The 11177-nt window shown below is 51.1% G+C and overlaps 2 long non-coding RNA genes across 2 annotated transcripts; both read left to right on the top strand.

Moving 5' to 3' along the window:
* Positions 1-9415: 9415 nt before the first annotated feature.
* On the top strand, positions 9416-9912 carry LOC143809676 (uncharacterized). The gene is made up of 3 exons (XR_013222388.1): positions 9416-9606; positions 9687-9755; positions 9832-9912. It is a non-coding gene; the product is annotated as an uncharacterized LOC143809676 (long non-coding RNA).
* Positions 9913-10375: 463 nt separating this feature from the next.
* On the top strand, positions 10376-10832 carry LOC143809677 (uncharacterized). The gene is made up of 3 exons (XR_013222389.1): positions 10376-10566; positions 10647-10715; positions 10792-10832. It is a non-coding gene; the product is annotated as an uncharacterized LOC143809677 (long non-coding RNA).
* The last annotated feature ends 345 nt before the right edge of the window (positions 10833-11177 follow it).

Genomic DNA, 11177 nt, shown 5'->3' on the forward strand with positions numbered 1-11177 from the left:
AATTGACATGCTGCGGAAAATAAAACGCTGCAAATCCGCGGGTTTTTTTTTTTTTAACCCCTTCACCCCGAAGGGTGGTTTGCACGTTAATGACCAGGCCAATTTTTACAATTCTGACCACTGTCCCTTTATGAGGTTATAACTCTGGAATGCTTCAACGGATCGTGGTGATTCTGACACCATTTCTTTGATATTACCTGCGTTTATTTGTGAAAAAAACGGAAATTTGGCGAAAATTTTGAAAATTTCGCAATTTTCCAACTTTGAATTTTTATGCAATTAAATCACAGTGATATGTCACAAAAAATACTTAATAAGTAACATTTCCCACATGTCTACTTTACATCAGCACAATTTTGGAACCAACATTTTTTTTTGTTAGGGAGTTATAAGGGTTAAAAGTTGACCAGCAATTTCTCATTTTTACAACGCCATTTTTTTTTTTTAGGGACCACATCTAATTTGAGGTCATTTTGAGGGGTCTATATGATAGAAAATAACCAAGTGTGACACCATTCTAAAAACTGCACCCCTCAAGGTGCTCAAAACCACATTCAAGAAGTTTATTAACCCTTCAGGTGTTTCACAGGAATTTTTGGAATGTTTAAATAAAAATGAACATTTAACTTTTTTTCACACAAAATTTACTTCAGCTCCAATTTGTTTTATTTTAGCAAGGGTAACAGGAGAAAATGGACCCCAAAAGATGTTGTACAATTTGTCCTGAGCACGCCGATACCCCATATGTGGGGGTAAACCACTGTTTGGGTGCATGACAGAGCTCGGGAGCGAAAGAGCGCCATTTGACTATTCAATGCAAAGTTGACTGGAATTGAGATGGGACGCCATGTTGCGTTTGGAGAGCCCCTGATGTGCCTAAACATTGAAACCCCCCACAAGTGACACCATTTTGGAAAGTAGACCCCCTAAGGAACTTATCTAGAGGTGTGGTGAGCATTTTGACCCACCAAGTGCTTCACAGAAGTTTATAATGCAGAACCGTAAAAATAAAAAATCATATTTTTTCACAAAAATTATCTTTTCGCCCCCAATTTTTTATTTTCCCAAGGGTAAGAGAAGAAATTGGACCCCAAAAGTTGTTGTACAATTTGTCCTGAGTACGCTGATACCCCATATGTGGGGGTAAACCACTGTTTGGGTGCATGAGAGAGCTCGGAAGGGAAGGAGCGCCGTTTGAATTTTCACTGCAAAATTGACAGGAATTGAGATGGGACGCCATGTTGCGTTTGGAGAGGCACTGATGTGCCTAAACATTGAAACCCCCCCACAAGTCACACCATTTTGGAAAGTAGACCCCCTAAGGAACTTATCTAGAGGTGTGGTGAGCACTTTGACCCACCAAGTGCTTCACAGTACTTTGACCCACCAAGTGCTTTATAATGCAGAGCCGTAAAAATAAAACAAACATTTTTTCCCACAAAAATTATTTTTTAGCCCCCAGTTTTGTATTTTTCCAAGGGTAACAGGAGAAATTGGACCCCAAAAGTTGTTGTCCAATTTGTCCTGAGTACGCTGACACCCCATATGTGGGGGGGGGGGGGGAAAACCACTGTTTGGGTGCATGGGAGGGCTCGGAAGGGATGGAGCGCCATTTGGAATGCAGACTTAGATGGAATGGTCTGCAGGCGTCACATTGCGTTTGCAGAGACCCTAATGTACCTAAACAGTAAGAAACCCCCACAAGTGACACCATTTTGGAAAGTAGACCCCCTAAGGAACTTATCTGTGTTGTGAGAGCTTTGAACCCTCAAGTGTTTCACTACAGTTTATAACGCAGAGCCGTGCAAATAAAAAATATTTTTTTTCCACAAAAAATATTTTTTAGCCCCCAGTTTTGTATTTTCCCAAGGGTAACAGGAGAAATTGGACCCCAAAAGTTGTTCTCCAATGTGTTCCGAGTACGCTGATACCCCATATGTTGGGGTAAACCCCTGTTTGGGCACACGGGAGAGCTTGGAAGGGAATGAGCACTGTTTTACTTTTTCAACGCATAATTGGCTGAAATTGAGATCGGACGCCATGTCGCATTTGGAGAGCCCCTGATGTGCCTAAACAGTGGAAACCCCCCAATTATAACTGAAACCCTAATCCAAACACACCCCTAATCCTAATCCCAATGGTAACCCTAACTACACCTCTAACCCAGACACACCCCTAACCCTAATCCCAACCCTATTCCCAACCGTAAATGTAATCCAAACCCTAACTTTAGCCCCAACCCTAACCCTAACTTTAGCCCCAACCCTAACTGTAGCCTTAACCCTAGCCCCAACCCTAGCCCTAACCCTAGCCCTAATGGGAAAATGGAAATAAATACATTTTTTAAATTTTTTAATTTTTCCCTAATTAAGCGGGTGATGAAGGGGGGTTTGATTTACTTTTATAGCGGGTTTTTTAGTGGATTTTTATGATTGGCAGCCGTCACACACTGAAAGACGCTTTTTATTGCAAAAAATATTTTTTGCGCTACCACATTTTGAGAGCTATAATTTTTCCATATTTGAGTCCACAGAGTCATGTGAGGTCTTGTTTTTTGTGGGACGAGTTGACGTTTTTATTGGTAACATGTTCGGGCATGGGAGATTTTTTAATCGCTTTTTATTCTGATTTTTGTGAGGCAGAATGGCCAAAAACCAGCTATTCATGAATTTCTTTTGGGGAAGGCGCTTATACCGTTCCACGTTTGCTAAAATTGATAAAGCAGTTTTATTCTTCGGGTCAGTACGATTACAGCGATACCTCATTTATATTTTTTTTATGTTTTGGCGCTTTTATACGATAAAAACTATTTTATAGAAAAAAATTATTATTTTGGCATCGCTTTATTCTGAGGACTATAACTTTTTTATTTTTTCGCTGATGATGCTGTATGGCGGCTCGTTTTTTGCGGGACAAGATGACGTTTTCAGCGGTACCATGGTTATTTATATCCGTCTTTTTGATCGTGTGTTATTCCTTTTTTTGTTTGGCGGTATGAGAATAAAGCGTTGTTTTTTGCCTCGTTTTTTTTTTTTTTACGGTGTTCACTGAAGGGGTTAACACATTGCGTTGCTCCGGGGGTCTAAGGGGAGCCCACAGGGAGCCCCCTCCCTGCGCGATGCTTCCCTGTACCGCCGGCACACCGCGATCATGTTTGATCGCGGTGTGCCGGGGGCGGTCCGTGACCGCTCCTGGCACATAGTGCCGGATGTCAGCTGCGATAGGCAGCTGACACCCAGCCGCGCTCCCCCCGTGAGCGTGGCCGATCGTGCTGGACGTACTATTCCGTCCTTGGGAATTAGGGCCCACCCCACATGGATGGAATAGTACGTCCAATGGCAGAAAGGGGTTAAGAAGCATGTGTACACCAAATGTCAGTTTCCCATTGACTAACATTGCTTGTGCACTACACTGCAGATTTGATACAATTCTGTGCGTCCAAAAACGCTGCAGAAACGCATCAAAATCAGCAACGTGTGCACATAGCCTTATACTGCTCTCAGACGAACTAGCAAAAAGCTGGTGAGGTGACAGATTATCTTTAAGATGGGTTTAAATTGATATTCCAACATAATTTTATTAGAAAGTGATTGCACTACTCGCAACTTTTTAATATAGCACCTATGAAACTTTTAATCCCTGAATGTTTTACATTTGTTGCACATGGTATTTGGAACCATTCAACCTTGGACTTCTTCGTGTTTCAGAAATTTAAAAAAATGATATCAATCTAATGTTACAAATTAACTTACAATCACATAAAAAATATATATAAACAGAAACATGGAGAAAAAAACTTATACAAGTAAATGGCATGTTTGAACCTTGAACATAATTTTATAACCGGGGCGGCAGGTCGGGGTCTACACTCATTTAATCATGTAGGTATTTGCCTTTGTACTGCACAGCACTTTCCTCTTTGCATAGCAGGCACTGTTAAAACGCTTTTATGTATATACAGTATATATCGTTACTCTCCATCTCAATTGAGCATGCCACCTGCGGCTATGGAGACCTTGAATTGTTAAACATACCCTACTTAATTCATTGCACTGGTGCATCTGTGTCCTTCCTGCAGCTATTGCTTTATATTTGCACAAGCATTAACCCTTAGGGCCCCTTCACACTGGTCGATTCTGCTACGATTACGACGCATTTGCGTCATATTCGACATCGCAGTACGAGCTCGTATCCAGCGGTCACACTGAACGATTTTAACGCTTTTTCTGACGTAGTTGCTATGTGAACGTCACGCGTCGCAATCGTACGCTACCCTTCACACCGCCATAGTCCTACGACTCCGAGCTTCTTTTCGACTGTAAATGCGTGACGTATTACCAGCATGGGCGTGTTCTTCGGCAATCTGACTACGCCTATGTGCAATCATGTAATGCGCTCATTGGTCCAAAAAAAAGCTATTGTTCTCCACGCTTAAAAAATGGGGGCCAGGTGCTTTCGTTCCTTTTCCTTTCCTGAAGCGGACGGAAGTGGAAGCGAGCGGAAGCGGACAACGTTACATTCTTCATCGCAAAACTACAACCTAGTTCGAGGTATGTTTGGAAGTGTGTTTGGAGCTTTGGGAAATGTGGGGTGCCGCAGCGTTTCGCTACGGAGAGCAATAATGAATTGCGTTGCATAACGGAGCGCCACGGCGTTGCATTTTTGGGGTTCCATAGCAGTGTCTCCAGTCCAGAGACACTGCTTGTCTGGGCTGCATAGCGAAGCGTGGTAGCGTTACATTTCAGAGCGCGGTAGCGTCGCATTACGAAGCGCCACAGCACATGCTTCCACTTTGCAGAGAAAATGGTGGCCCATAGTGAACCTCCGGCGCGTTGCGTTGCATATATGAGACAAAATGGCTGTCTTGTTGCTATTATTATAATACAATGTTTTGTATGTTGTTGTTTTTTTGCCTTTATTTACATACCCCTTTATTCTATTTTTGGATTTTTTTTCCCTGAAATAGCAACAAAACTAATTTTCTATTTGTGTTCATTTCAGTCGACATGTTGGATGACGGAGAGAGGGCTCTTATAGCTGCTGCCCTGATGCTTGAGGGTCAGCGGCTGAAAGAAGAAAGCCGTCCAAAGCGACAACGCCGCATGTGGGTCAGGAGCTGGCTGCTGAAGAGGTCAAGATTGTCGCACATGCGTCTGATAAGGGAGCTACGTGAAAACAACCCTCATGATTTTCGTAACTACCTGAGGATGTCGGAGGCGTCATTCAAAATTTTATTGGCGGCCATCACGCCACTGATCCGGAGGCAGGATACAGTGCTTCGGGCAGCAATCTCCGTGGAAGAACGTTTGGCAGTGACATTGCGGTTCCTTGCTACAGGCGGATCCCTACAAGATCTCCATTATTCTTCTGCTATCTCCCGGCCTTTACTGAGCGTTTTAATTCCGGAGACGTGCGAGGCCATTGTACACGGCTTACGCCATTATATGGAGGTGAGTGTGTGTGTGTGTGTGGTACTACTCGTTTGTACAGCTATATAATATCTATGTAGCTTATCTGTGTGTAATCTTTGTTTTACATCTTGCAGTTCCCAAGGACACCGGATGAATGGAGGAAGATTGCTATCGGTTTCGAGCAGCAGTGGCAGTTTCCAAACTGCGGAGGCGCCTTGGATGGCAAACATGTGCGCATCACGCAGCCACCAAACACGGGATCCTTTTTCTTCAACTATAAAGGCTACTTCAGCGTCATCCTCATGGCCCTCGTCAACGCCAACTACGAGTTCATAAATGTTGATGTTGGCATGAATGGCCGAGTGTCCGATGGCGGCGTTTTGGATTACACTACATTTGGAGACCGGCTGAAGAGCAACCAACTGCAGTTGCCCGAAAATGAAGAAACAAGAGGAAACCTCAATTTTGTGTTTGTAGGAGACGAAGCCTTCCCTCTTCTTCCGAATCTGCTTAAGCCTTTTCCACAAAAAACTCTCACCGACGAAAGGAGAATCTTTAATTACCGCTTGTCCAGAGCACGTCGTGTTGTTGAGAATGCATTTGGCATAATGGCTAATCGGTTCAGAGTTTTTCACACTGCAATCAACTTGAAGCTTTCGTCGATTGACAACGTGGTTTTGGCCTGCTGTGTGCTCCATAATTTCCTTCGGCGCCGGGATGCCATTACGTACAGTCCACCGGAATTTACGGATTTTGTGGACCCAACGAGTGGAGATCTTGTGCCTGGGGAGTGGCGGGCTGAAGAACAAGGAATAGCAGGTCTACTACCTTTGGGATCCGGCAGGCACGCAGATGATGCACGGGACTGTCGAGAGAAGTACTGCCAATACTTCAATGGTCCGGGAGCCGTGCCCTGGCAGCATGAAATCGTGTCGCATGCTTAGGAAATGTTTTTGTGTGTGTAATAAAGTTTTTCGCTTTTTACCCCCTCCTCTGCTGGCGTGGCTGTGGCGGGTTGATTCTGCCCCCAGCGCGGTGATGTCACCAAGCTGGCGGTAGATTCAACACGCTATGTTCGCGGCAGCAGAGGACGTAACTTTAATGACAAGGAAATGTTTTTGTGTGTGCAATAAACTTTTTTTCTTTGCAACCTTCCTTCTCTGCCTGATTCTGTGGTTTGATTCTGGCCCCTGCAAGTGTTCGTGCACTAAAATGTTTCATTGCGTGGCATTTTACGACGCCATCAGCAGCGCCTCCGTTTGGAACGTTGTTGCGTCATATTTTGCAACGCCATATTCCTATAAGTGGGCTTCGGGCGCGGCGAACCTGTAACGTAACCGGCGCCGCGCTCGATGATGACGTTTAGTTAAACCACACCCCATGGGCACAGTGACCTCGCTCCGGCGTATCCCGCGCTGTAAAATTAAACACTATAGAACATCCAGCGTAGTGATTTCTTACAAGTTGCGGGATGATTCTCTTTTGCATGTGTTTTGGTACCGGCAAAACACGCGGCGCTGCGCGTGTGACGCGATTGCGTCATTTGTGCGCCGCCGGGGCGGGGGTCAACAGTGCGTCACGTACGTTACGTCGGTCTTTCGGGAAAATGGCGGACAGAAACAGGAAGCCTGCCCTGGGGAGCCGTGAGCTGCGGTACATGGTGAAAACCATGGACGCTCTCCGCTATGAGGGGGACCGGAACACCCTGCACCCGACGCTCCACAAGCGCGATGTGCTGCGCAAGGTGCGTCGGGGGCTGCGCAGGCGCTTTGGGGTGGTTCGGTCCCACGAGCAGCTGCAAAAGAAGTGGGCTGACCTAAAGTACAAGTGCCCGGGGCGCCTGGCGGACATTCGGGATGACATCAGGCACAGTGAGTATACTGAGCGCCCGCACTCGCCCAGACGTCTATGTAGCATGCGCGCACTCGCCCAAACGGCTATGTAGCGTACCCGCACTCGCCCAGACGTCTATGTAGCGTACCCGCACTCGCCCAGACGTCCATGTAGCGTACGGACACTCGCCTGAACGTCTATGTAGCGTACCCGCACTCGCCCGAACGTCTCTGTAGCCTGCCCGCACTCGCTCGAACGTCTCTGTAGCCTGCCCGCACTCGCTCGAACGTCTCTGTAGCCGGCCCGCACCCCGCACTCGCCCGAACGTCTCTGTAGCCTGCCCGCACTCGCTCGAACGTCTCTGTAGCCGGCCCGCACCCCGCACTCGCCCGAACGTCTCTGTAGCCTGCCCGCACTCGCCCGAACGTCTCTGTAGCCTGCCCGCACTCGCTCGAACGTCTCTGTAGCCTGCCCGCACTCGCTCGAACGTCTCTGTAGCCGGCCCGCACCCCGCACTCGCCCGAACGTCTCTGTAGCCTGCCCGCACTCGCCCGAACGTCTCTGTAGCCTGCCCGCACTCGCTCGAACGTCTCTGTAGCCTGCCCGCACTCGCTCGAACGTCTCTGTAGCCGGCCTGCACCCCGCACTCGCCCGAACGTCTCTGTAGCCTGCCCGCACTTGCTCGAACGTCTCTGTAGCCTGCCCGCACTCGCTCGAACGTCTCTGTAGCCTGCCCGCACTCGCTCGAACGTCTCTGTAGCCGGCCCGCACCCCGCACTCGCCCGAACGTCTCTGTAGCCTGCCCGCACTCGCCCGAACGTCTCTGTAGCCTGCCCGCACTCGCCCGAACGTCTCTGTAGCCTGCCCGCACTCGCTCGAACGTCTCTGTAGCCGGCCCGCACCCCGCACTCGCCCGAACGTCTCTGTAGCCTGCCCGCACTCGCCCGAACGTCTCTGTAGCCTGCCCGCACTCGCTCGAACGTCTCTGTAGCCTGCCCGCACTCGCTCGAACGTCTCTGTAGCCGGCCCGCACCCCGCACTCGCCCGAACGTCTCTGTAGCCTGCCCGCACTCGCTCGAACGTCTCTGTAGCCTGCCCGCACTCGCTCGAACGTCTCTGTAGCCTGCCCGCACTCGCTCGAACGTCTCTGTAGCCGGCCCGCACCCCGCACTCGCCCGAACGTCTCTGTAGCCTGCCCGCACTCGCTCGAACGTCTCTGTAGCCTGCCCGCACTCGCCCGAACGTCTCTGTAGCCTGCCCGCACTCGCTCGAACGTCTCTGTAGCCGGCCCGCACTCGCTCAAACGTCTCTGTAGCCTGCAGCCCCTGACCAGAGTTTTTGATTGTAGGTCGCCGGCGACGTGCAAGCGCCAGCGCCTCAAACCCGGAGGTCAGCTCATCAGGTAGGTATTCGCCGAATTCAGCTTCCATGGTGCACTCTTGCCCCCTTTAAACGTACATGCGCGTTATTCTTTCTTTAAAGCTTCGCGGAGAGCGTCCATGAGCCGCAGCAGCACCACGGCTTCCCCAAGTGCATCCAGGGATGAGAGATGTAAGGAACAACACGGTTTTGTGTAATTAGTGATGATCCAATGGAATGGCTGCATTAATTTTCCCATTGCTTACAGCCCTAATGGCGCCATCACCCCCGGACCTGTCCGCCCCGGCCTCCTCTTCCCCGGCCTCGTCACCACTGGCCGTGTTGCCCCCGGCCATGTCACCCCCTCGGCACTCGCTCGAACGTCTCTGTAGCCGGCCCGCACCCCGCACTCGCCCGAACGTCTCTGTAGCCTGCCCGCACTCGCTCGAACGTCTCTGTAGCCTGCCCGCACTCGCTCGAACGTCTCTGTAGCCTGCCCGCACTCGCTCGAACGTCTCTGTAGCCGGCCCGCACCCCGCACTCGCCCGAACGTCTCTGTAGCCTGCCCGCACTCGCCCGAACGTCTCTGTAGCCTGCCCGCACTCGCTCGAACGTCTCTGTAGCCTGCCCGCACTCGCTCGAACGTCTCTGTAGCCGGCCCGCACCCCGCACTCGCCCGAACGTCTCTGTAGCCTGCCCGCACTCGCTCGAACGTCTCTGTAGCCGGCCCGCACCCCGCACTCGCCCGAACGTCTCTGTAGCCTGCCCGCACTCGCTCGAACGTCTCTGTAGCCTGCCCGCACTCGCCCGAACGTCTCTGTAGCCTGCCCGCACTCGCTCGAACGTCTCTGTAGCCTGCCCGCACTCGCTCGAACGTCTCTGTAGCCGGCCCGCACTCGCTCAAACGTCTCTGTAGCCTGCAGCCCCTGACCAGAGTTTTTGATTGTAGGTCGCCGGCGACGTGCAAGCGCCAGCGCCTCAAACCCGGAGGTCAGCTCATCAGGTAGGTATTCGCCGAATTCAGCTTCCATGGTGCACTCTTGCCCCCTTTAAACGTACATGCGCGTTATTCTTTCTTTAAAGCTTCGCGGAGAGCGTCCATGAGCCGCAGCAGCACCACGGCTTCCCCAAGTGCATCCAGGGACGAGAGATGTAAGGAACAACACGGTTTTGTGTAATTAGTGATGATCCAATGGAATGGCTGCATTAATTTTCCCATTGCTTACAGCCCTAATGGCGCCATCACCCCCGGACCTGTCCGCCCCGGCCTCCTCTTCCCCGGCCTCGTCACCACTGGCCGTGTTGCCCCCGGCCATGTCACCCCCTCGGCACTCGCTCGAACGTCTCTGTAGCCGGCCCGCACCCCGCACTCGCCCGAACGTCTCTGTAGCCTGCCCGCACTCGCTCGAACGTCTCTGTAGCCTGCCCGCACTCGCTCGAACGTCTCTGTAGCCTGCCCGCACTCGCTCGAACGTCTCTGTAGCCGGCCCGCACCCCGCACTCGCCCGAACGTCTCTGTAGCCTGCCCGCACTCGCCCGAACGTCTCTGTAGCCTGCCCGCACTCGCTCGAACGTCTCTGTAGCCTGCCCGCACTCGCTCGAACGTCTCTGTAGCCGGCCCGCACCCCGCACTCGCCCGAACGTCTCTGTAGCCTGCCCGCACTCGCTCGAACGTCTCTGTAGCCGGCCCGCACCCCGCACTCGCCCGAACGTCTCTGTAGCCTGCCCGCACTCGCTCGAACGTCTCTGTAGCCTGCCCGCACTCGCCCGAACGTCTCTGTAGCCTGCCCGCACTCGCTCGAACGTCTCTGTAGCCTGCCCGCACTCGCTCGAACGTCTCTGTAGCCGGCCCGCACTCGCTCAAACGTCTCTGTAGCCTGCAGCCCCTGACCAGAGTTTTTGATTGTAGGTCGCCGGCGACGTGCAAGCGCCAGCGCCTCAAACCCGGAGGTCAGCTCATCAGGTAGGTATTCGCCGAATTCAGCTTCCATGGTGCACTCTTGCCCCCTTTAAACGTACATGCGCGTTATTCTTTCTTTAAAGCTTCGCGGAGAGCGTCCATGAGCCGCAGCAGCACCACGGCTTCCCCAAGTGCATCCAGGGACGAGAGATGTAAGGAACAACACGGTTTTGTGTAATTAGTGATGATCCAATGGAATGGCTGCATTAATTTTCCCATTGCTTACAGCCCTAATGGCGCCATCACCCCCGGACCTGTCCGCCCCGGCCTCGTCACCACTGGCCGTGTTGCCCCCGGCCATGTCACCCCCTCGGGTTTTTTTGACACCAAGTAGGTTGGCGCTCTTCTGCTGTCCTCTCTACCTTTCTCTCTCTCCCTACCTGCCGCTCCTTTCTACCACCAGCTTCACTATCACTCCCTGTCATCTAAAAAAAACCTTTTGTTTTTCAGCGGAACTGCAGGCAGAGGAACAGCGGACCGGGGAAGAGGAACAGCCGACCGGAGAGGCGGAGGAGGATATGTTGGCGTCGGCCAGTGGTAAGTAGTTAATACATAGGGTCTAAAGTGAACATATCTAATGTCTAATGCACGTATATTTTTTTTACAGCCCGGCT

Source organism: Ranitomeya variabilis, chromosome 2 (genome assembly GCF_051348905.1).
Source record: "Ranitomeya variabilis isolate aRanVar5 chromosome 2, aRanVar5.hap1, whole genome shotgun sequence".
In the NCBI taxonomy this organism is placed as follows: Eukaryota; Metazoa; Chordata; class Amphibia; order Anura; family Dendrobatidae; genus Ranitomeya; species Ranitomeya variabilis.